At 39.1% G+C, this 25818-nt stretch overlaps 1 protein-coding gene across 2 annotated transcripts in view; it reads left to right on the top strand.

Annotated features, from left to right (window-relative positions):
• Mer (ezrin/radixin/moesin family protein merlin) overlaps positions 1 to 25818 on the top strand; it is a 514590-nt gene that overhangs the window by 114087 nt on the left and 374685 nt on the right. The gene's annotated exons all lie outside the window — the stretch shown is intronic.

Below are 25818 nucleotides of genomic sequence, written 5' to 3'. Positions count from 1 at the left end.
AAATAAATTTATTTATTAAGCAAAGAAAAGTTGGGTTTTTGTTGGATTTTAAACTTTAGAATAGTTGCTAACTAATAAAAAAACCAAGACATCAATAGCATTTTAAAATGGGATGATAGTTGTCTATTTTGTGCTGATATTGCTCACAATATGGAACTTGGTTTAGGTTTTATGGTTACAGGTTCTGTAATGTTTTTGCATAATTTATGCTTAAAGAGTTTAGAATAATTTAAAACTAATTTTAGCATATAAAATGTGTACAGTAGTTGAAGTTTCTTTTTATCAAATATTCATTCCTTTGTTATTACTATTACAGGCACGATACTTCTAGAACACACGGTTTTACTCTAACATGATTGATAAATTGCAGCAATCCTGCTGCACAACACGTTTTCACTCTAACACAGAGAATTGCAGCAAACCTCACATAACATGGTAGTTTTGAGCTTTTGTGAGGCGGAATCCTGATATTACGTTGGATGTAATTTTTCTACATTTCCATAATTTTTTGTGAATCCCTGCCATTGACTCACTAGTCATTATGCAAAAAAATTACTGAGAAATCTATTTTATTTTGTTGGGAAATCGCCATGTTAGGTTCTGTGCTATTGAATTTGTTCTTGTTTGAGACCATAAAAAATTGTGATTTTGAAGCATGCAGTTTGTGATTTTTTATTCTGGTTTTTATATGATCATTTATAAATTTTTCTGGTATGTATTACTAAACTGAAAACCTTTTAGGGCTAATGCCTCATGTTGTGCACAAGTTTACTGACGTATAAGTTAGTGCTATTGCATCATTTTAATATGCAGCAACCTACTAAAGTAGTGCATAATTGGCATAATTTAAGTATATCTCATATTGTGAATACCTTCACAACGAGTTGCCATGATATTGCACTACCTCGAATAAGTAACGCTTCATCAATGGAGAAGACTATGTACTTAATCTCGGCAGATACCACCACCCAGTTGACATTATTTTGAAGCTAGTTGGCTTCTCCTTGGCGGGTAGGCAGGCAGGTACCCTGGTGTTGCAGTGATGACAACCCAGTGTTCATCACTTCACCTGGTGGAATGAGCCCCACCAGGCAAATATGGGGGAGGCAGGGAGGGGAGGAGACAGAGACTCATCTCCTTCTCCCCCCCTGCCTGGGGATGGGGTTTTAAAGGGAACTGGATTTGATAACCCAGTTCAGATCGCCAAATGCCTTGTTGGCAGCAGAGCTGCAGTATGTCTCCGTCGGTGATCGTTATCCATGTAAGTGTTGAATCCGGTAGGATGGTCAAACTGCCCATCCTGCCTCGGGGGTAGGATATGTTAGCTGGCAGTGCACTGCCAGGGGTGCACGAGAGAGAGACACATTTACTTCATTCATAATCTGCATGGTCATTGTACTTGCATTCTATTTTTATACTTTTTTCTTAAATTTTATAATTTTTTTTTTCTGTTAGGTTTTATATATATTATCAATTTCGGCAATTTCGATATTATAGCCCAGGAAATTTATCCCGCAGATTTAACCATAGAACGCACCAACCCCGGATAGCAACCTACAAGCTTGCTATCTCGACAGCCAAATCACCATCACCAATGAAAATGTTTACACTTGACATTATGATAAGAGAGACCATTTTAGCTTCCCAGTTATAAAGCTTACCAACTGGGAGAGCAATTTGACTAAGCATATCCATAGCAACATATTAGAAATCAGACAAACAGGTTAATACACAACTGCAACAATCTAGATAACATGACGGAAGCAATAAAAAAACTGATAGATATTCTCATCAACAATAATATACCTGCCAATTACAACAGATACCATATTAAAGCGGCTGAACCTCACCCTACACCACCCCAACGCCAATCCCAATACACTTATTGAAAACACACAACCAGTTTAGAACTATAACACCAATAAATAGCCCGTAGTCCATTTTTGCCTGGTTGTCTAAAAACCAGTGTCCTTCATCCAACTAAGATAATGACTTCCCAATTTTGATTCCCGGGTTTATTGAAGAGGCTCGTCATCTGACCGCACTGTAACCCGACTGACCAAACCCCCCCCCCAAAAAAATCCAGACAATCTAATAATTGGTAATTTGTCAACTTGTATCAAACTCCCAACAACAGAATAATCGCGCCTAAGGTATTTTAAACACAATGTTCATATCCCTTCATTTAATTACAAACACAGTATAAAACCTAGAGACACAGGGTGAAAATTCATATTGAAGGAGGCTGTAAATATGTATATAGCTATCCCCTCTGACATACACGGGTCGTTATGCCTTAGAAAAGCTATACCGGCCCTTGTCCAGGGGATAGCATTTCCTATATATTTACATTAACACACTTTTTCATTAACATAATACTAACACTTATTGTACTTGTATAAACACATAATTTCATTTATATAGGTTCCTTCTGCCATCAGAGGAAACTCCCCCCCCCATTAACTCAAATATAAACTCTCTCAAAGCTATCAGGATATTTGCATTGACATAGGGCATATTGCCTACAGCAATTTCATCATCACGCCACAGTCAATGAAAAGTGCGGCTGCGCTTTTAATCAACACATAAAACAACTAGAAGGCGGGAATTGATCCATTTTCAGTCTGACCACCACAGAACAAGAAGGAAGTAAGAACCCATTCTCATTTAATCTGATACATACCTGTTGGGCTTTGTGTCGCCTATTCAAGTTTGCTGATTTTGACACTATTTTTACAAAATTTAAATTTAACACATATTTTACAAAATTTTAATTTAGCACATTATCTTTTCTCATTTATTAGCACTTCCCATTTAATTTCTATTAATTTCTATACAATCACCTAAAAATTAAAATCAGGCAAAACCAGAATGGGGACAACAGAAACGGGTAGGTATGAGACATTTTTTAGTCTGGCTATTGGTCTGCTGAAATCCCCCGAAGAAGTAGCAGACCGATGACCAAGTGAGAGAATGTTATTTACAATTTTCATTGTTCAGCATCATTTTTGTTTTTTATTTTTATTTCCATTTTTCCAATTAGGTGTATAAGGACCAAACTTGTTAGTTTCCCTACAGATATATATGATTAAATAAAATTGACTAATATAATTTAGCATTAGCATTAGTAGAGGCATATGATGCAAGAAAGCAAGCTTATTCAGCATCAGCCAAAAAAAAAAAAAAAAAAAAAAAAACACACACACCACTCCCATTTCACCCCTCCGTTCGTTCGAAATACCTGTCCAGTTGAGCTTTAAATTTGTTTAGGCTATCAACTTCAACGAGTGATGGAAGTCGGTTCCACCAACCAACCACCCGCTGGCCAAAGGCAAATTTCCGCACATCTATCCGACATCCGTCCTTCCTCAATTTGAATTTATGCCCTCTGAGGTGATTATTCTGAGCAAGATGAAGAATCCCATTGGCATTGAGCATGCTCAAACCATTCAAAGCCTTAAACACCTCTATCAGATCACCTCGCCGGTGCCTAGTCTCCAGACTCTGTAATTTGCAAAACTTTAGCCTTTCTTCGTAAGAGCAACCCTTTGTTCCATTCACTAATCTTGTTGCCCTTCTCTGTACCCGTTCCAGCAGCTCTACATCCTTCTTGAAATGAGGCCTCCAGACCTGTATACAGTACTCAAGATGTGGCCTAACCATTGCCTTATTGCTAGAAAAATTCCTATATATCATTGACAAGACACCATGAGCTACTCTTGCAGCTCGTCTGCACTACTCAGAGAACTTCATATCTGTCTGCACAATTACCCCCAGGTCCTTTTCATTCTCCACCGCTGTCAGTGTAGTACCGCAGAGTTGATACGTTGCTCTGGGGTTACTGTTTCCCATATGTAGTACTTTACATTTGTCAATGTTAAACTTCATTTGCCACCTCTCAGCCCATCTGTTCAACCTTTCCAGATCCTGTTGCAGCAGCATAGCATCAGTAGTGTCCTTCACAACCCTGCCAACCTTTGTATCATCTGCAAACTTGGACATTAAACTTGATATCCCATCATCAATATCATTCATAAACACCGAAAACAACAATGGACCCAACACTGAACCCTGAGGAACTCCACTAATAACATTAGTCCACGTTGAGCAGTGTCCATTGATTACCACTCTCTGTCTTCTGCCACTCAACCATCCCCTTATCCATAGCAGCAATTTGCCTCCAATGCCACACTGCTCCAATTTGTGCAGCAGTCTTCCATGTGCAACAGTATCAAAAGCCTTTCTAAGATCCAAATATATAATATCAAAGTTATTCCCTGCATCCAGTTCTTTTGTGACTACATCATAGTATCCAATCAAACTGGTCAGGCAAGACCTGCCCTTAACAAAACCATGCTGCATCTGAGCTATAACTGAATTCTTGTCTAGATGATCCTGCAGTGCTTCTTTAACCAGTGCCTCCATTAATTTACCCGGAACAGAAGTTAAACTAACAGGTCTATAATTACTTGTGTCAGCCTTTGATCCACTTAACAATTCAACCTCCTTTGTGAATTGGGGTTACATTTGCACATCTCCAGTCTATGGATACCTCCCCTGAGTCCAAAGAAGCTCTCATAATTATGGCTAGGGGTTTGCTTATTTCCTTTGCTGCCTCCTTTAATATAACTGGATAGATCCCATCCACCCCAGGTGCCTTTTTTATGTTTATCCTCAACAATCTCTCCTCCACTTTCCTCTCAGTTATTACAAAATCATCCAGCTCACTGCCAATGTTTACTTTACCTACATCATTCTCCTTCCTGAATAACTCCTAATGCGTGGATGTAGATGCAAAATACTCGTTTAGATTGTTAGCCACCTGAGAAGGATCCTCAACTGTTGAACCATCAATATCCAGTGGACCAATCTGATTCATCCCTTTCCTTCTTGAGTTTAAATATGTAAAGAACTCTTTTCTGTTTTTCTTTGCATCCTTTGCCAAGGATTTTTCGTAGTCTGCCTTTGCCTACCTAATCTCCTTTGTGACTTGGTTACAGACCAACTTATATCTATCATAGGCTTCCATGTCACCCATTAATTTGTATGTATCCCATGCATTTTTTTTCTCTGCCACATGTCTCATTAGTTCATCTGACAACCATTTAGGCCTAAACCTTGAACAATATTTCTTAGTTGGTATGTAAAGCCTGGTAGCCTCCAAGATTAGTTCCTTGAATGCTTACCATTTTGAGTTTGCTGTTGGTAACATCATCAGTTGGTCCCACTGTATAGAATTTAAATACTGTCTCAGACCATCATAGTCGCCTTTACGAAAACAAAAACCCTTCCCTTTACCTCTGATGGTAGTTACCTTCTTGAGTAAATCCCACTTCAACACACTGTGATCACTGCCATCTAGTGTTTCATTTATCTGCAGATTCTTAATGCATGAAGAATCACTACTGATAATCAGATCAAGAGTATTGCTCCCTCTTGTTGCCTCACGAACATGCTGATGTAGAAAACAATCATCCAATAAATCCGCAAAAGCCTTGCTAGTGTGCGAGTGACCAACCCACAAATTCCAGTCAATATCTGGGAAATTAAAATCCCCCATTATAAGACTCTCTAATTTACTGGCCCACTCTATTTCCCTGTACAATATCTTATTATACTCATCAGAGTCATTAGGCCTATAGCACACTCCTACTCTCAATTTTGATTTCCTTATGCTTATGTCACACCAAACTGACTCGACACTGCCCTGTCCATCGATGTCAACTGGCTTCACTTCCTTGGACTTTATGTGTTTCTTAACTAATAGCATAACCCCTCCTCCCCTCCTGTCCTGTCTATCATTTCTATACACATTGTATTCCCCAAATTCCAGTTCTGCATTACTTATATCTGTGTGACACCACGTCTCTGATATCCCAACAATATCTGCCTTTGATGTTTTGAGCAATACCTCATATTCATCAAATTTATTTACCAAACTCCTAGCATTGGTGTACACGCAGGTGTACATGCACCTGTTTCTATTCTTAGCTACCCTAACACAACCCATGTGTTTACTTGTACTGCAATGACTCCCAGCAGTCTCTGAAATATCCTGCATCTTGTTTTTCAGGCTTCTGCTCATTTCAATAGAAGCAGTGCAAGAATCACTTCCACCTCTGCCAGTGGCTACTGTTAATCTATTAGTCCTTGTATCCCCCCCAACTAGCAGTTTCCGACCCACCTAACACTGCCTCGACAGCATCAGCAAAAATTCTTGCACCCTTTCTATTTAAGTGTATCCCATCCCTGTAGAAGCAATCTCTCCTGTTAACAAGTACAGTCCAGGCTGAAAAAATTCTACCCCTTGAGCCTTGCACAATCCCTCCAGGGCCGAATTGATCGACAAGGCTCTCATCATATACTCCCTCCTATCGTGTATGGGCAGAATTGCAGACACTTTCAAATTCAACCCTAATTCACTGCTTTTTTTCAACAGTGACCTGTACTTGCTAAGTAATTCTGCCGGTCTCCTACTCTTAATATCATTAGTGCCACCGTGTACAACTATATCACCTTTTGTGCCCTTAAAAGAGGATATCCGCTCTACAACGTCATCAACCTTTGCCCCTGGCAGACATACCTTGGTCCTATTCCACCTATCCTTTTTACAAAGCATGTTCCCCATTTCCCTGACAATAGAGTCACCAACAACTACTAGTTCCTGTGGGAACAGTGCATTCTGCCTAGGGGGCTGCCTCTGTGTTGCCTGATGACCAAGTGCAAGCTCTGGAATTGATGTGGGCAGCTGAGAGCTTGATGGGCCCCTCAATTTATTTCCTTCGAGGGCATCCACCCTGTCCTTCAAGCTCTCATAAAGGCCCATAACAACGCTGAGTTGTCGCCTGATTTCCTTGCACTCCTTACATCGTGCATACACAAAGACATCCCCCTTGGCAGTATCATGTCCCGTACCCAACTGCTCCGCAAACATCAAGCAAACAGTGCATTTTAAAAGACTGTGATTCAGAGGGCAACTGCCCCCCTCATTTCTCCCCTCAACCACAGCACTCCCATTAGCTTGAGCCTTTTGCTTTGCTGCTCTGGTCAGAGTCATGATTCCGATTTAATTCAATAAAATTTCAAAACAAAAATTAATTCCTTAAGTTATATCCCAAAACAGTTATGTTATATATTTTTTTTCGGTATCTAGTGTTTTCTACGAGTTCCCTTTATATAACTTCCGTATCACGTGTACCACTATAGTTATGTATTAATTATTTGTTACGATTAAGTCGTTATATATATATAGAGTTAAAAATACAATTTAATTGACAATAAAGTTTATCAAGATTAATAGATTTACTGATTAATTGACAATATTATATTATGCACTATACTACACTAAGCTTATGCTATCGTGTAAAAATGGCGGGAATTCTCGAACGGTACTTCTACGGACTCGTAAGTATTGATTAGCTTCCAAATCTCGCTATCTCAATTTAGAATAAACTAAGGATTCTGACTAGGTCTATAATCTACTTATACCATTCATGTATTTCATGCACTTAATTTCATGCATGTATAATGCCTAATTGCCCTATGTGCACAGTATTAACATTGCACAACTGACAGGTACCTAATACGGTAAACTTTACTAAATATCATTTTTATAGTCTTCAGTAAGAACACTGTATATATATATATATATTTTTTTTTTTTTTTTTCACTTATTCATCTTTCTCACATATCAGGAGGGGATGCAGTAGTGTGTAAGGTAAATTTAAATACTAATGCACAATAGTTAGCTAAATAAGTAAGAATATAAAAGATTAAAACTAGGGCTAGTGTGTACTACAACATTTATGGTTTTTTTTCTCACACACTTACACTCTCATTCATTCTTCTTGATTTCATTTCATTTATTTGACTCTTGCTTTCTGCACTGCACTCTCCTGGCACCTAACTTGCTGTTATTCTTTAGTTGTGGTGCAGGCCTAGCTGCAATTTTTTGCAGGCCAGGGGAGAATGCAGTGATAGCGTTTGTACTTTTAGTAAGCGTTTGTTAGTATATTTAAATAATGTAAGTTATTATTAACTTTGTATTCTTTCAGCCAATTTCATTTGCTCTTGCACTCATTGCCATTCACCATAACACTCATTCACTCTCTCATGCTGGTCACTCTTTCTTTCACCAAAACTGACATTTATTCCCTTTTATTATAATTCCTATTTCATTCTTTTACTCAGTGCCCAGCCTATTCATTTTATCATTCATTCATTCATTCATTCATTCATTCATTCTACTTTGCATCTCCTTGCTACTAGCTTACTGATATTTTTCAGCTAATCTGCTTCCCTGGCTGCCTGTACACTCCCTTCCCTACATATTTACTTATTTGGTGTGGTCCCCAGGTTCCTACACATGGCAGGGTAGTCCTGGGGGGTACTCAAGTCAATCTAGTTCTGTCAGGGTGTCGAATACTGCTATCCTGACAGTTTTTAAGTCATCGTCTGGGCGTGATGGGAAACGTGGGCAATTTTAACTATTGATTATTGTTTAATTGCTGGAAAGCTGAATTGGCATTCTTTGGATAGTTCTGCACATTTTAAATACTTGCTGTGTGAAGGTTGTAAAGTCTTTATAATTTTCCTCTTCTATGATGAACACATGTTCTTCTCCCTGGGAGGGGGCCCAATCTGTGCTGTTAGCTGTGTTCTGGACATTTATATAGAATATGTGCGCAGTCTTCACTCTCGCCACAGGTGCAGTTTGGGTCATCAGTGAAACCCTAAGGAGGTTAGTTTTGCCTTTAGGGAGCCGTGACCTGTCAATATAAATGTTGTTAATGTTGTTAATAATCCAGGGGTAGCCACTTAGGTGGCTTTTGGCTAACCATTGCCACCTATGGCAGAAAGGTAACCAGACCTCTGGTTTTCTGCTCCCACTTTGTTTGCCATAGCTCGTGGAGTTTTGTGGCTATTCTTTTTCTTTCAATGTTGAGGTTGCTGGCTGTGTCAAAGGCTATCCCCAGAAATTCTGTGGGTATGCCTTTTTAAGTCTATAATATATTAGCCTCTTTTGGCTGCTTCCAGATAAAGTGGGAAAGTTCCAGCCAGCAACTGTAGTGCAGGTGTGCTTACTGTGCGACATGCTCTGGTAATAGTGAGAAGTATTGTCCTTTGTATCGATTCTAATTTATTCCTATTTCTTACTGTGGCCGAACGGGTGAACCTCGCACCAGTTCTATAGGTGATAACAGGTAGGAACATTGCACGGTATATGATTGCCAGGGTCTTTCTTTTGAACTCTCGGTCTGCTTGACTGATCCTGACAATCATACCTGCATAATTTTTTACTTTCTTTGCCAAGCAGGTCAAATGGGAATAAAAAGTTAATTTTGTATCAAAGACGCCCTAAGATATATCTTAGTTCTATTTCCAATTTTATAGTTATTGTGTTAATTTTGATTTGTGGATGTCTTCTAATGTCCAAATTGGATTTCAGAAGTATTAGTTTGGTTTTTTTCAGGCGATATTTTGAGCATGTGCATTTGTGCCCACTCCTGCAACTGCAAGAGGACGCAGTTGCATTTGATCTTTGCTCTACAACACTCGCATGTTACCTTTTACAAGGAAAATCATGTCATCTGCAAAGGCCAGGCTTTCCACGGGGCCCAGATCCAAGGCCTGAAATTCATCCAGAACAATGTTCCAGAACAGATTGAACCCTGTGGGCAGCCTTTATTCATAGGGTGTGTCAATTCCTGGAACCTTGTGCGTACCGAGGCACTTCTGTCTGTAAGGTAGCTGTTTATTACCTTATAGAGGTTTTGTGGGGCATTTGCCTGGAGAGTCTGCTAAGGACACTAGGCCACCAGAGTGAGTCAAATGCCCCAGTAAAGCGAATGGAGATTGCCAGCATATATTTCTCCTCTGAGTTTTAACTGTTGTCAGTAGGTGGTGCCTAGCATCCTCTGTAGAGTTGCCCTGCTTAAAACCATACTGATTGTTGGATTGTAAACCTGTTTCTGTGTAGTATTGAGCTAATCTGCTATATATTAGTCTTTTGTATATTTTCCCTAGTACAGGGAGTAGGACTATTGGTTTATATGATTTGGGATCAGTAGGGGGTTTCTCTGGGTTTTTGAGAATTAATCTTAACACAGCTTTTTTTTCATGTTTTTGGGGATATACCTTCTGTCATACAGTTATTATATAGTGCTATTTCTGCTAATTTTTTGATGATCTCAACCTCTAAGAGGTCAAAACCTGGGCAATTATTGTTTTTGGTTTTAGATATTGCAATTTCTAAGTCTTGTGTAGTAAACAGAGGTTCAATATTGGCATCTTCATATTCAGTGTTTTCTTTTATAATGTCCAGCTGGGTGGGGGGAATTATCCCCAGTTTCAGTCTGAATCTGAATATGTCTAGGATGTTATTTACAGAATCGGCCCAACACCGTAAAACCAGATGGGGTTCCATCTGGTTTTACAGTGGTTTGACAGCTTGTTGGTAACTGTTTTGTAGACAGTTAGAACTGTTTTGTAGAGAAAAAATAACCCCAAGGGTTATTTTTTCCAGTAGCTCTCACCAAGTGCCTCCAGCATTCCATTTTTCTTGTCTCTTATAAGGGCTGTGTACTGATTCCTGAGAGTTCTATAAGAATCTCTTAGTGCATCTACCTCATTTTGTGGCCAAGATGTTTTGGCTCTTTGAAAATTTCTCCTCGCCTAGTGCACCCTTCTCCTGAGTATATCAGTTCAGGGGACTGCCTGCTTCCTCAGCTTTTTCCATGGGATAGACAGATTTGCTGTTTTTGTTAAAATGTTTGTCATAGTCAGTGCTTGCTTGTCTGGGCTACAGTAGCCTGATCTAGACCACTCATTTTCCTGTTTTTGCTGCTCAGCTGCTGTATGTTCTGTGAAAATCTGCCAGTTTGCCTTTTTAAGGTTGTACCTTTTGATATCCAACAAGGAGTGTTGGGTTGTTTGTAACTGCTTATTTAGTTTGATGGTGATGGCTCTCTGATCTGACTGTAGTCCAAGCTGGCTGGACATACCAGTCTGTAATTTTATAGGCTGTTGAATTGGTGGCAAGAGTGACATCAATCTCACTCTCCCACATGGTACTGCTAAAAGTTGGTAAGTTATTAGGTTGATTTATCACTTGAAATTGTGAGATAGCTATAAAATCTGATAATATCCGGCCATTGTGTGTGCCTGCTCTTTCTTCTGTATGGCTATGCCATAAGGCTGACTGGCAGTTGACATCAGCACACACTATGATATTTGCAGTTGGTAATAAATTTATGACTGCTTGTAAGTAATCTGTAGTAAGGTTTATGTCTTCACCTGGTCTTGCATAAAGAGGTATAATATAGAACTGTCCAACTGCACTGGTGATATGGGCACACGCTACCACTGGGGAGCAGAGGTGACCCACCTTTGTGACTGTGAGGTTAGTGTTTCTGACCACTATTGCTGTAGAAGGAGGGACACCTGTGGTGTATTCTATTATTTTGTAGCCTCTTGGGTATCCTTGAACCCTATCCACATGTGTGTGTGTAGGGCTCTTGGAGTACTAACATATCTATATTATTTTCTTCTGATTTGAGTTTGATCTGATCTACAACAGTTCTTTCTCTTTGAGCATTCAATTGGACAAAATTTAAAGCCCTAGTCACATTTATATTTTCAGTCTGGCCCATAGTTGGTCCTAGATTGTATTTGCTTTGTCATTTTCTTATAGCAGGGGCATTTTTCATCCCTGATGCTGTGTGCTCTGCATTATGGCCCTCTCAGAAAAGACTAGTGCCTTACACTGGCTCTTACAAAAACATTCGTTCTAGGCTTCAAACATATCAAAGTAAATGTACAAAATTTATTTTTATTTAATTAAATTTAGTTTGGTTATTTTATATTGTATTACTTATGTTAGTTTTGAGATGGGGCCTGGAACGCAACTCATTGACTTATATTATATAATTAAGTTCATTTTACACTGATTTTTTTTGTGACAGCTCCTTCAGGAACAGAACCCTGTCATAAACTGAGGACTACCTGTATTCAGTTGTAAACTCATCATCATCAACTGTCATCGTTCCGCTATTCCACGGGTTGACGTATGAAGCCTCACCACTATGCCCTGTCTGTGTACTTCTCTCCATCGCTGATTCACTCCAGTTTCCTCCTCTCTTAATGACATCAATCTTTATCATGTTCTGCTTGGTCTTTTGTCCCTTAATTGTAAATTAAACATTCTTCTTGGCAAATGCCTCTTGTTCATCCTATTGACATGTCCAAACCATTTCAAATGGGACCTTTCGATCCTAATCTGGAGTTTTTAAACCGGAATTTTCCCCCCCCTTGGTATTTTGTCCCTTAATTGTAAATCAAACATTCTCCTTGGCAAATGCCTCTTGTTCATCCTCTTGACATGTCCAAACCATTTCAAATGGGACCTTTCAATCCTATTCTGGGGTTTTTAAACCTGAATTTTAAATCAGAAATGATGTAATTTCAGGTTTTTCAACCTGAAATTACATCATTTCTGATTTTATCACTTCTTTTCTTTCTGGCTATGCTCCTTTCTGCCTTCTGCATTCTGCTTTCATCTTTTTTCCTCATAGTCGAAGTTTCAGAAGCATGTCACAATTAGTACGTAATAGGTCTGGTGTATAGCCTTCTTACACTTCAGTGGTATGTTTCTGTTCTAGATCAGATCTCTTGTCTGCCTATAGAAATTCCTGCCTGCTTGTGTATCATTCTACTTATTTCTTCATCTGTCACTCCAGTCTTTGTAATGGTGCTTCTTAGATACTTAAAGTCCTTCAGGCTCTCCATTCCTCTTTAGAACCATTACTTTCCTGACTGAAAACCAGTCCAAATTCATTGGCCATACTAGCCCACATATCAACTTGCCATTGCACTTGTTCCCTGCTCTCTTCCCATATGCAGAGGTCATCTGCGAAGAGCATGACTTTCATCTTGGTCTTGTCTACGTTTTTCCACAACTCTGCATTGCACATATTCATGACAGCTATAAATAGTAGTGGTGACAGGACACTCCTTGCCTCAAACCTAATGTTCTTTCGAAACTCTCCGTCAACCCCCGTCACTGTTCTTACTTTGTTCACTGTTGGTGTACATATTCTCACTTCTCTCCACAAGATGTTCCTCTATCCCCAAGTTTCTTAAAACCTCCCACAGTTTCTCTCTCTTCATGGCATCAAACACTTTCTTTATGTCCAGAAATGCCATCCATAATTCTTTATTGTGTTCATAACATTTTTCCATCATTTTCCTGATGCAGAAAATTGGATCCACTGTCGATCTGCCAGGCCTAAAGCCATACTGCTCCTCAGCCATCCTACTTCCAATTGTTTTTTTTTATGAAAACCCCAAACACGAAAGGTATCAAAACCTATAGAACTTAGTACTATAGGAGAAGTATGGGGGGGGATGCCGGAAACTTTGCTCTAGAGACTAAACATGGGTTTCACCACTTCAAGCCTCCAATAAGCAAAGTGGTGGTATTTCACCGGTTGATGAAAGTCATCTTCCTCTTATCTTCCCCTCTCACACTCTCTCGTACAGCTTACTCACAAGTGATGTCAGTGTCATGCCTCTGTAATTGGAGCACTTCTTCCTGTTCCCCTTCTTGAACAACGGGATGATCAAACCTTCTTTCCAGTCCTTCGGCACCCATCTCTCATCCCAGATCTAGCAGAACAGTCTGTATGTCCACACTATCCCTGCCTCACCTGTAGCCTTCAGGCGAGGCAGGGATAATTAATTGTAAACCTATACACCTAAAATGTAAATCTTTAGAATAAATTAAAACCATCTAAACAATCATATATACATATTTACAGTCTCTTAAGAGAATATATTCATTTATAATCCTAAAACACCTAAAACATAAAACTTCAAGATAAATTAATTAAAACTGTATTATTTAAATTCCATACAATGTATCCCCAAACATATAATGTACATCATATAATAAGCAAACATATTTATACATTACGATTTTCCTTAAGAAATATACTTTAAAAACCCATTGTACCAAAATCACGAGGTATCCACATATTTACGTTAAATTCTTAATCCTGTGATATTAAGCCTTTTTTTTTTTTCAAATACCCCTTTCATAAAAATCTTAAAAATTCTATAAGATTGTAAACTCGCAAACACTTTGTGTGGCTGCAAAACCTGCACTTCTAATTCTTCTTACATTTTCCTATGAGCTACCAGATAATATCTATAGTGCCACAGTATGTGTTCTGAAGTTTCCAATTCGCCACAGAGACATAAGCCAGAAGGTTCTACTCTCAGTTCACGTAATCTAGCTCTTAGCCCATGACCAGTTACTACCATGGTCTTGTGCAAACCCACATTCTTTCATCGTGGTTACACAAGGCAAAAATTTATAGGTAACCCCCCTCCCCCGCTTGGAACTGTTCCATTGCTCCTGCCAATTAATCTCTAACTCCTTACTAATATACTCCTTACTAAGATACTTATATGATATCAAAAAATAATTTTGATATCATATATTTGGATTTCAGGAAAGCTTTTGACACTGTTGCGCATGGAAGACTATTGTACAAATTGGAGCAGAATGGTATTAAGGGTAAGTTGCTACAATGGATAAAAGGATGGTTAAGTGGGAGAAGACAGAGGGTGGTAATCAATGGGTGTTGCTCTTTGTGGACTAATGTTATTAGTGGAGTCCCACAGGGTTCGGTGTTAGGTCCACTGTTGTTTTGTATATTTATCAATGATATTGATGAAGGTATATCAGGCTTAATGTCGAAGTTTGCAGATTATACAAAGGTTGGCAGGGTTGTTAATGACAGTAATGGCAGTGTGCTACTGCAACAGGATCTGGATAATTTGGGCAGATGGGCTGAGAAGTGGCAACTGAAGTTTAACCTTGACAAATGCAAAGTGCTGCATATGGGTAGAAGTAACCCCAGAGAAACGTACCAACTGTGTGGTACTACCCTTAAGGTGGTAGAAAATGAAAAAGACCTGGGAATAATTGTGCAGTCAGATATAAAGTTTTCTGAGCAATGCAGACAGGTTGCCAGGGCAGGTCATGGGGTTTTGTCAAGGGCAGGTCATGGGGTTAGAAGGAGGTGATTGTCCCTCTGTATAAGGCAATGGTCAGGCCACGCCTTGAGTACTGTGTACAGGTCTGAAGGCCTCATTTTAGGAAGGATGTAGATTTACTTGAGCATGTACAGAGAAGGGCAACAAGATTGGTGAGGGGAATGAAGGGATCCTCTTACCAAGAGAGGCTTAAGTTCTGCAAATTGCAGTGGCTGGAGACTAGGCACCTGCGAGGTGATCTGATTGAGGTGTATAAGGCCTTGAATGGGTTCAGCACACTGAATTCTGATGGGATCCTTCCACTTGTTCGGATTACGAACCTAAGGTGACATAAATTCAAATTAAGAAAAGACAGATGTAGAATAGATGTGCGGAAATTTGCCTTTAGCCAGTGGGTGGTTAATTGGTGGAACAAACTTCCATCTGTCATTGTGGAAGTTGATAGGTTGAATAAATTTAAGGAGGAACTGGACATGCATTTGGAGGGAATGGTGTGATTTTTTTTTTTTTTTTTGGCTGATGCTGCATAAGCTCATACACTTGCTTTCTTGCGTCACATGCCACTACTACTACTAACACTTCCGCTAGCTCAGATTAAGAACCTGAGTGGGCATAGATTCAAATTGAGGAAAGACAGTTGTAGAATGGATATGCAGGTAGTTGATTGCTGGAACAGACTTCCATCTGTTGTTGTTTTGTAAGTTGATAGCTTAAATAAATTTAAGGCTGAACTAGAGAAACATTTGGAGTGACCGGATGAGTGAAATGGGAAGGTTTTTTTTTTTTTTTTTTGCTGATGCTGTATAAGCTTGCTTTCTTGCATCATATGCCTCAACTAATGCTAATACTAATTCTTCTTCTTTTTAAATGTTTTTTAGCATATGCTTTCCGTTCTATAGAACATAACTGAAGTCTCATTATTTCTAAAGGATTATTCCTGACCACACCATATTCAAGATATTTCCTTATTATGATTAAATCTGCAGGTTACTTATCTGAAAATATCTGCAGTGCAACACTTGAAACAGTCCAGCAGGTTTGGGTCATTGCTAGAAGAGATTACCTCTGAGCTTATATTATTTGTGTTTTAATTAAGCTATGCTCTGCTCTGTACCTCCAGGCACCAGCAGCATATGTAATAATTGGCACAAAAATACAGTTATATAGTAAGTTAAGAGACCTTCCTCTCACACCCCATTCTACTTTCACAATTCTTATTTTTCAATATAAAATTCTAATCTTTTCTTTAATATATTTAACATGGGCAGAAAATGCAATTTCTCATCCATCATTACCCCAAAGTATTTCACCATGTGGGTATATTTCATGAATCCGGCAGGAGATCCGATCACTGAGGTTCTGTTTGTACTCAGTTTCCTCTTCAGCAGCACCATGCGAGACTTTTCCATAGATAATTCTAACTTATTTTGTTCTGTCCATTTACAAATTCTATCCATTATTTTTGTAGCCTTTTCTTCCAACATTTTTCTAGAGTTGCTTCTAATTAAAATAGCAAGGTCATCTGCATAGGCAGCCAGTTCAGACTCACCCCAACCTTGATTAATAATTCATCTATTACTATATTCCGTGGGTAAGGTCCCACAATTGATCCCTGAGGAGACCCCATAGTTATTTGCATGCATATCTCATCATATCTTGTTCTTACAGTTATTTTTCTATTACTTAAGTAATGTCTCCTAACTTTATATAACTGCCCTGGTAATTCGATGATTCTGAGTCTCCTCATGAAGCTCTCCCACAAGATACTGTCAAATGTCTTTTTAAAATCTAGAAATACTCCCATCACATATTTTTCTAAACTATAATGTGCTGCTGTGAAGGTTTCTAGGTATTTCCTTTATGGCATCTTCAAAGGACCTTCCATTATGGAAACCAAATTGTCTTGTGGAAATAGACCTCTTCCTTAATATTAACATTAGCATTAGTAGAGGCATACGATGCAAGAAAGCAAGCTTATGCAGCATCAGCAAAAGAAAAAAAAAAAAAAAAACCACCTCCCATTTCATCCCTCCATTCGCTCCAAATGCCTGTCCAGCTCAGCCTTAAATTTATTTAGGCCAGTGGTGGCCAACCTATGGTGCATGCGCCAAACGTGGCACTTTGGAAGATTACAAATGGTGCATTTCATCATAAAATTTCTCTAGTACCCAAAGCCCATATTGCCGAATCTTTGGTTCTATTTCCTTTCATTTCAGGTCCTTCTGCATATGGCTTAAGACACTCACTACCTTCTTTCCACTTACACCCGCATAAACATGTCAATTCCCTCAATTAACAAAAGAAATAAATTAAATAGTCTCCAAAAAAAAATGCATTTCTGAATTTTGACCGTAAGTGATCTAGGGCTATGAAAATATATCGAGCACCTAGTCGTCCATTCTTTTGTACAGCCATTGCCTCCGGCACCCGACTCTATGCACAAGTGGGAAAATAAATGCAATATGTGACTTTTTTCAGGGGACTTGAAAAGTCCCCTGAAAAGAAGTCTTTTCAAGTTAAAAGAAAACAATGAAATGATAAATTTGAGGTATTTTCATCTATGAGAAATTTCCATCAATCGCATTTCCAAATCGCATTTTGCCAACTCAAGAAATAGTAGGGGGAGCTCCCCCCCCCCGGTTGCGTCTGCTCATCAGTTCGTCGAAATTTTTCGACAGTTTACAATCGATATTCTGTGTGATACAACGTACATACTTGTGATCTGTTTGTTCTTTTTCAACATTTAGACTTCTAGAGTTTTGTACTTTTCTGTTTTTTTTTTTTTTTTTTTTTATTCCTTCTATCCACCACAGCGCCAAAGAAAATGAGCAAATGAAAAGCAGAAAGTGATATTAAACATGAATTTAATGAACAGTGGGAAAATGAGTTGTTATTTTTAGCAAGTTCATCAGGAAAACCATTTTGCATTGTTTGTGAAAGTACTCTTTCACATAATAAGACATGATCTTAATAGACACTATAAATCACAGCATCAGACTAACATAGAAGTAAAAATGAAGCTTGTTCTTGGGTCTGAGCTACGAAAACAATATGTGACTAAGAAAAAGTAAAAAATCAGAAGAAGACAAAATATATTTGCTAAAAGTAAGTTTTTTTTTTTTATGTGAACCCCAAACACGAGAGGTATTAGAACCTATAGTACTTAGTACCGTGCTTGGGTTGGAGGTTAAGAAGACGAAAGAAGATATTTGTTGACATTGGACTTGAACTTCTGTAGATTGTAATTTTCAGGAAACACGTATGAAGGAAGGTTGTTCCAGAAAACGGCAGTTGAATGAATAAATGAGAAAGATGAAAAGTTGGTTCTGTGGGTTTGAAGTTGGACAGTAAATGGATGTTGGCTGGTGACGACACGTGTTCGGACTGTTTTAAAAGAGAGAGAGAGCGGGAATTATAGAAGCCAATTCAGAAAAAAAGTGCCCATGGAAGTATCTGTAGAAGAGGCATGCAGCAGAAACAGTGCTTCTATGAGAAAGCGAGTGGAGAGACTCTGTTAGAGATGAATCATTAATTAACCTAACTGCCCTCTTCTGAATGGAATCAAGAAGCCTGAGAAAGGTTTTGGGGGCACCACCCCAGATGTGGGAACAATATTCCATGGCAGGGTGGATTTGCGATTTATACAGAGTGAACAGCTGTTTGGAAGAAAAGTAACGCCGAGAGCGAAAGAGAAAACCAAGTTTTTTAGATGCAGAGGAAGCAATATTTGTAATGTGCTTGTGCCAAGAGAGATTAGAAGTCAGAGTAATCCTCAAAAGAGATATATCATTTTGCCTAGGAATTGGAGTGTCACTAAAGATAAGCATAGGAGCAGAAGAATCCTTTTTGCGAGATGTAAGACAAGACTGAGTTTCAGAAGGGTTGAAATAAACTAAGTTGTCTTTGCCCCACTGGAGAATTACCTGAAGATCGGCATTTAAGGAATTGGTAGCAGATATTTGAGAAGTTGAAGCTGATTGAGCAGGACAAGGTTTCTCAAAATGGAAAGTTGAATGCAATGTGCTATCATCGGCAAAACTATGGATAGGATTTCCAGTCAATGGAAGAAGGTCATTAATATACAAGAGGAAAAGAGTGGGGGAAAGAACTGGACCTTGGGGGACACCGGCATTATTGGAGAAGTTAGAAGACAGAGAACCATCTACCATCACCCTCAGTGAGCGATCAAAGAGAAAACTGGATAACCAATTACTAAAAACAGTTGGCAAACCATAAGATGGAAGCTTGTTTAGAAGACCTTTATGCCAAACATGATCAAAAGCCTTTGAGATGTCAAGAGCAACTACTTGTGTTTCAGAAAACTTTTCCATTGAATTAGTCCATAAATGGGTAACATAAGCCAGAATATCACCAGATCGACACTGACGGAATCCATACTGGTGATCGTTGATCAGACGGAAGGTTTCTAGGTAATTTAAGAGTTGGCGGTTAATTGATTTCTCCATTACTTTAGAAAGAGTAGAAGTAATTGCAATGGGACGATAATTGGATGGGAGGGATTTGTCACCCTTTTTAGGAACTGGCTGGATATGAGCAAATTTCCAAACAGAAGGAAAAACACCTTTGGAATAAGAAAGTGAAAAAAGGCGGCAAAGAATAGGAGTAAGTTCAGGAGCACAGGTTTTGAGAACAAGTGGAGAAATACCATCAGGACCTGGAGCTTTCTTAGCATCAAGATTCATCAAAATCCTTCTGACATCCTTTTGACGGAAGACCACAGGAGGCATTCCATGGAGTGTGTTGGGAATGGTGCGAGGTGTTTTACCAAGATCATTAATACACGAGCTAGAAGAAAAATGGGATGCTAGCAGATCAGCTTTATCCTTGGCTGAGGTGGGAGCAGAGATGGGCAAAAGTTGCGGCCAATAGCTTTGGAAAGAGACCAGAATGCTCGGCTACCATTAGGGCAAGAAGCAAGTTTTCTACTCTTAGCCTGTTCAAACTCTAGTTTGGACTGATTAATGACTGCTTTACAATTGTTGCGAGCTTTGGTGTAGGCAGAAAATGAAACTGAAGAATTAGAAACAAGCCGATTATGATATGCAACATTCTTCTCTTGAACAGCCTTAACACATTTATTGGAAAACCAAGGTTTAGATAAAGGACGAGATTTTAAAGTGGAGTTTGGGATAAAGGATTCCATTCCTGCAAGAATAATTTCACTGACACGATCTGAGCAAACGTTGACATCAGAAGTTTTGAAACAGTAATCCGACCAAAGAAAAGAAGTCTCGCAGGTCATCCCATTTTGCATTCTTGAATGCCAGACAACACGAGGTTGGGAATAGCCATGAGATAAAGGCTCCATTGGAGAAGAGACAATCACCAAGTTGTGATCTGAAGTGCCTAGAGGACCTCTCAGCCGACAGGGCTAGCCGGGTGGGTAAAGTACCTGCCTAGCAACCCAAAGGTCGCGGGTCCGAATCCCGCCTCGGGCTTGGATAAAAGTACTGCAAAAACTTTGGGAGGTGCATTATGGCCACAGATGCCGATGCGCCAACAACTAACAAAAAAAAAAAAGGACCTCTCACTTCAACTGTGTACTTAGAAGTTTGTGAGAAAAAGATCAAGCGTATTGGCTGTATGATTAGGATTGTCTTCTATTCTTGTGTGTAAAAGAGCAATCTGTGCTAGGTCATTAGTAATTGCAAAAGCCTCAGCATCTCTACCTGCTGGGTCGGTATGCCTTGAAAACGGAAGCCAGCTGGAGTTGTGAACATTAATATCACCAAGGAAAATTATCTCACTGTTAGGAAAGTTGGACTGGAGAAAGTCAAGTTGCAAAGAGAGGAACTCAAAGAGCTCCATGTGATTAGTGGAGTTGGGAGAACGGTAGAGACAGCAGATGAATTTGACACAATGAGGTAAAGAGATTTTAAGCCAGAAATGAACAAAGAGAGGAGATTCCAAATTGCCAAGTCTCTGACAGGGAATATCAGAATGGACATATGCACAAGTACCACCTTTGAGGCGAAAGGAATCATACAGCGAATAATTTGGGCATCTGAGATGAGCAGTAGTTGAATCAACCGATAACTGAGATTCTGTCAGAAAAAGTACATGGGGTTTGGCAGACTGCAAGTGAAAATGGACATCGTTAAGATTAGAATTGAGACCACGTATATTTGTGAAATGAATTAGGAAGTGCTTGGGAGGCTTAGATCTTTTCAGAGATAAGCTTGCTCTATTAGTTTGACAATTCATGGTGTATTGAATAGTAAGAAAAAGTGGGTGGGACATGCTGTATGAAGTAATGAAATTTTTGGATATGGCGTACATGTGGTAAGAATATACCCAGATCCTTGACATAACATGGCCTCGACAATGCTCCCCACATACACACTACTTGGACTCCCTCCACTCACTATCTGGCAGAGTAGAGGTAGCAAGATTATACACTAGCTGATCCGGAAGCCTCCTAGAGAGTTACCAATAGGTTCGATCCAGTGTACTAACTAGCGGCTGGCCTGCGAACACCATTTTAGAGCTGTACCCTTGAAATGTAAGGAATATTGGATCTTTGCCACGACATTCTTCAATACCTCAAAAGTCATCAATCATACTGCATGATGGAAGAGATAGGGAAGTTGTGAAGACTTGACGATGATCGAAGTGTCCTATGAAATTGCTTTAGTATTGGCGAGAAAAAAGAAACCTTTTTCTGATGGAGAAGAAATTGTTAAGCCTTGTCGCCAAATATTTGCACGCCATCTTGGTAATAAAGGTATTGAAAGGAAAGCAGACAAAATTTCTATATCAAGGCAGACAGTTACGAGACATATCAAGGAACTCTCTCAGGATGTATCTCAACAACTGGAAGATCTTGTCCATTCTTGTGCTTTCTTTTCTCTAGCTTTGGATGAATCAATGGACATATGTGGTGTAGCCCAGTTAAGCATTTTTATAAGAGGAATTGATGATAATTTTAATGTCTTTGAAGAACTTGCCAGTCTGGAGTCATTGCGTGGTAAAACAAGAGGATCAGACATATTTTAAAAAGTAAAATCATGCCTAGAAAATCTAAAATTAGATTATAGTAAACTCATCAGAGTGTGTGTACTGATGGAGCGCTGTCAATGGTAGGTAAAGCCAATGGCACTATAACTTTGCTTGAAAATTTTTAAAATTGTCCTGTACTATAATATCACTGCATATACCAAGAGGCACTGTGTGGAAAAACTTTAAATATGCAGCATGTTATGTTACCGGTTGTGAAATTTGTCTATAAAATTAGAGCAAAAGCATTAAACAGACGAGAATTCAGAGAATATTGAGTTGTTAGATTTGGAATATGGTGAACTTGTCCTTCATTGTGAGGTGCGCTGGCTTTCTGGAGGACAGGTTCTGAGTAGATTTCGGAAATTGAAAAATGCTGTTTATAATTTTTTAGAACAGAAAATGAACTACCTGATGAAAGAACCTTATTATTAGATAACAACTGGCTATTTGATTTGGCATTTTTAGTTGATGTTACTAGTCATCTCAATGATCTAAATTTGAAACTACAAGGCATGAATAAATTATTTCCTAGCTTAGTAAATAGCATCAATTCATTTAAAATGAAATTAAAACTGTTCATCTCTCAGTTAGAAAATCAGGATTTAAGTCAATTTCCACACTTGAAAGAGCAGAATGAATGTGCTGTGGATGATAGCAATTGGACCAAATATCTTGAAAAAATCAAATTATTGTGAGTGTCATTTGAAAGTCATTTTCATGATTTGGCTAAAGAAGAAAACTACACGCTCGCATTTATAAACCCATTTTTACTTAGTGAACAAAACATAATTGAGATGCCTAGTAATATACAAATGGAACTTATTGATTTAAAAACAAATTCATTATTAAAAAATGAAATTTGATGAGCTTTTTTTCAGATCAAAATGCTTCTGACATGAAGCCGACCGGGCTAGCTGAGTGGGTAAAGTACCTGCCCGGCAGCTCAAAGGTCGCGGGTTCGATTCCCGCCTCGGGCTTGGATCAAAGTACTGCAAAAACCTTGGGAGGTGCAATATGGCCACAGAAGCCGATGCGCCAACAACTACCAAATCAAAAAAAAAAAAAAAAAAGCTTCTGACATGATTAATTTCTGGGATTCATTACCCTGTGGACATTTCCCAGAACTAAGAAAATTTGCAAAAAATTATATATGTCTTTTCGGAACAACATACAGATGTGAACAAGCATTTTCATCCATGAAATTTATCAAAAGCAAAATGAGGTCGCGAATGACTGATTCAAATTTGAAGAATTCTCTGCTGCTCTCAGTAACAAATTTAACACCAAACATCGAAAGACTGGCGAAATCCAAACAGACTCAAAAGTCTCATTAATGGTAAGTAATGTTTATGTGCTGTAATAGAAATTGCTTTACATACAATAATTAAATCATTTAAAAATGTTCATAAACATACTTTTATTAAAAAGGTTATTAAGGATATGCCTGGACTCCTTCTAGCGAGCAGAGAGAACAAACGACTCCAAGTTCCAGGCTGATCTTACTCTCGGTGTTCCAGCCTGATCTCGCTTTCGGTGCTCCATCTCGCTCAGCTCTCTCTCTCTCATCACATCCAGTAACTGTGGTACAGAGCTATCTTCACCAAACGAGACTCTCCGACAGCTGTGGCACCATCAGTGGGTTCCACGACAGCAGTCGTCCAAGAGATCATCTCTCACTATTGTAGATTGGTGCTCCAATAAACATGTGTCTTTTGAACTGGCATACATTATTTAATTTAGTTGCGTGTTTGAGTTATTCTTTTTCATCCCCTAAGCGAAGCATATCCTACCCTATCCCTATTTTCCAACCCCAACCATGAACGTAAGAAGGTAGAAAAGGTGCTTGAGTTGTATGTGAAAAAATTGGCGCATGGTATGTAAAAGGTTGGCCACCACTGATTTAGGCTATTAGCTTCCACAACAAAAGATGGAAGCCTGTTTCACCAATCAACTACCTGCTGGCTAAAGGCAAATTTACGCACATCTATTTTACAACTATCTTTCTTCAATTTGAAACTGTGCCCCCTCAGGTTCGTAGTCTGAGCAAGACGAAGAATCCCATCAGCCTTCAGCTTGCTCAACCCATTCAAGGCCTTATACACCTCAATCATATCACTTCGCAGGTGCCTACTCTCCAGGTGCTACAATTTGCAGAACTTAAGCCTTTCTTGGTAACAGCACCCCTTTGTTCGCTTCACCAATCTTGTTGCCCTTCTTTCTACTCGTTCTAGCAACTCTACATCATTCCTAAAATGAGGCCTCAGACCTGTACACAGTACTCTAGGTGTGGCCTGACCATTGCCTTGTATAACGGAATTATCACCTCCCTGTCCCTGCTAGCAAAATTCTTATATATCATTGAAAAGACTCCATGACCTCCCATGGCAGCCCGTCTGCACTGCCTGGCGAACTTCATATTTGGCTGCACTTTCACTTTCCACTTCCCTGAGTGTAGTACCACCCAGTTGGTACGTTTCTCTTCAGTTATTGCTACCCATATGCAGTACTTTGCATTTGTCAATGTTAAACTCCATTTGCCACTTCTCAGCCCATTTTCTCAACTTATGTAGATCCAGTTGGAATAGCATACTGTCGTTAACAACCCTGCCAACCTTTGTACCATCTGAAAACTTGGACATTAAACCTGATATACCTTCATCAATATCATTGATAAATATGCAAAACAACAATGGGCCCAACACCAAACCCTGGGGAACTCCACTAATAACATTTGTCCACGAAGAGCAGTGTCCATTGATTACAACTCTCTGTTGTCTTCCACTCAACCATCCCTTTATCCATTGTAGCAGCTTACCCATGATGCCATAATTCTCCAATTTGTACAGCAGTCTTCCAACAGTATCAAAAGCTTTTCTGAAATCTAAGTATATGACATCAAAATTATTTTTGGCATTCAGTTTCTTTGTGACCACATCATAGTTACCAGTCAAATTGGTCGGACAAGATCTCCCTTTGACAAAGCCATGCTGTGATATTAAGAGTAGGAGACCAGCGGATTTACTTAAAAAGTACAGGTCACTGTTGAAAAAAAGCCGTGAATTAGGGTTGAATTTGAGAGTGTCTGCAATTCTTCCCAGACACGATAGGAGGGAGTATATGATGAGAGCCCTGTCGATCAATTCGGCCCTGGAAAGATTGTGCAAGGCTCAAGGGGTAGAATTTTTTTCAGCCTGGTCTGTACTTGTTAACAAGAGAGACTGCTTCTACAGGGATGGGATAAACTTAAATAGAAAGGGTGCAAAAATGTTTGTGATGCTATCGAGGCAGTGTTATGTGGGTTGGAAAACTGCTAGATTCGGGGGATACAAAGACTAATAGATTAACAGTAGCCACTGGCAGATGTGACAGTGATTCTTGCACTGCTTCTATTGGAATGAGCAGCAGCCTGGAAAATAAGATGCAGGATATTACAGAGACTGCTGGGAATCATTGGGGTACAAGTAAACACATGGGTTGTGTTAGGGTAGCTAAGAAAAAGAACAGGTGCATGTATATTTACGTGTACACCAATCCTAGGAGTTTATTAAATAAATTTGATGAATTTGAGGTATTGCCCAAAACGTCAAAGGCAGATATTGTTGGGATTTCAGAGACGTGGTGTCACACAGATATAAGGAATGCAGAACTGGAATTTGGGGAGTACAACGTCTACAGAAAGGATAGACTGGATAGGAAGGGAGGAGGGGTTATGCTATTAGTTAAGAAATACATTATATC

Source organism: Mastigoproctus giganteus, chromosome 5, assembly GCF_048544385.1.
Source record: "Mastigoproctus giganteus isolate SK-2022 chromosome 5, ASM4854438v1, whole genome shotgun sequence".
NCBI lineage: Eukaryota > Metazoa > Arthropoda > Arachnida > Uropygi > Thelyphonidae > Mastigoproctus > Mastigoproctus giganteus.
This window is presented reverse-complemented; position numbering and strand designations above follow the sequence as displayed.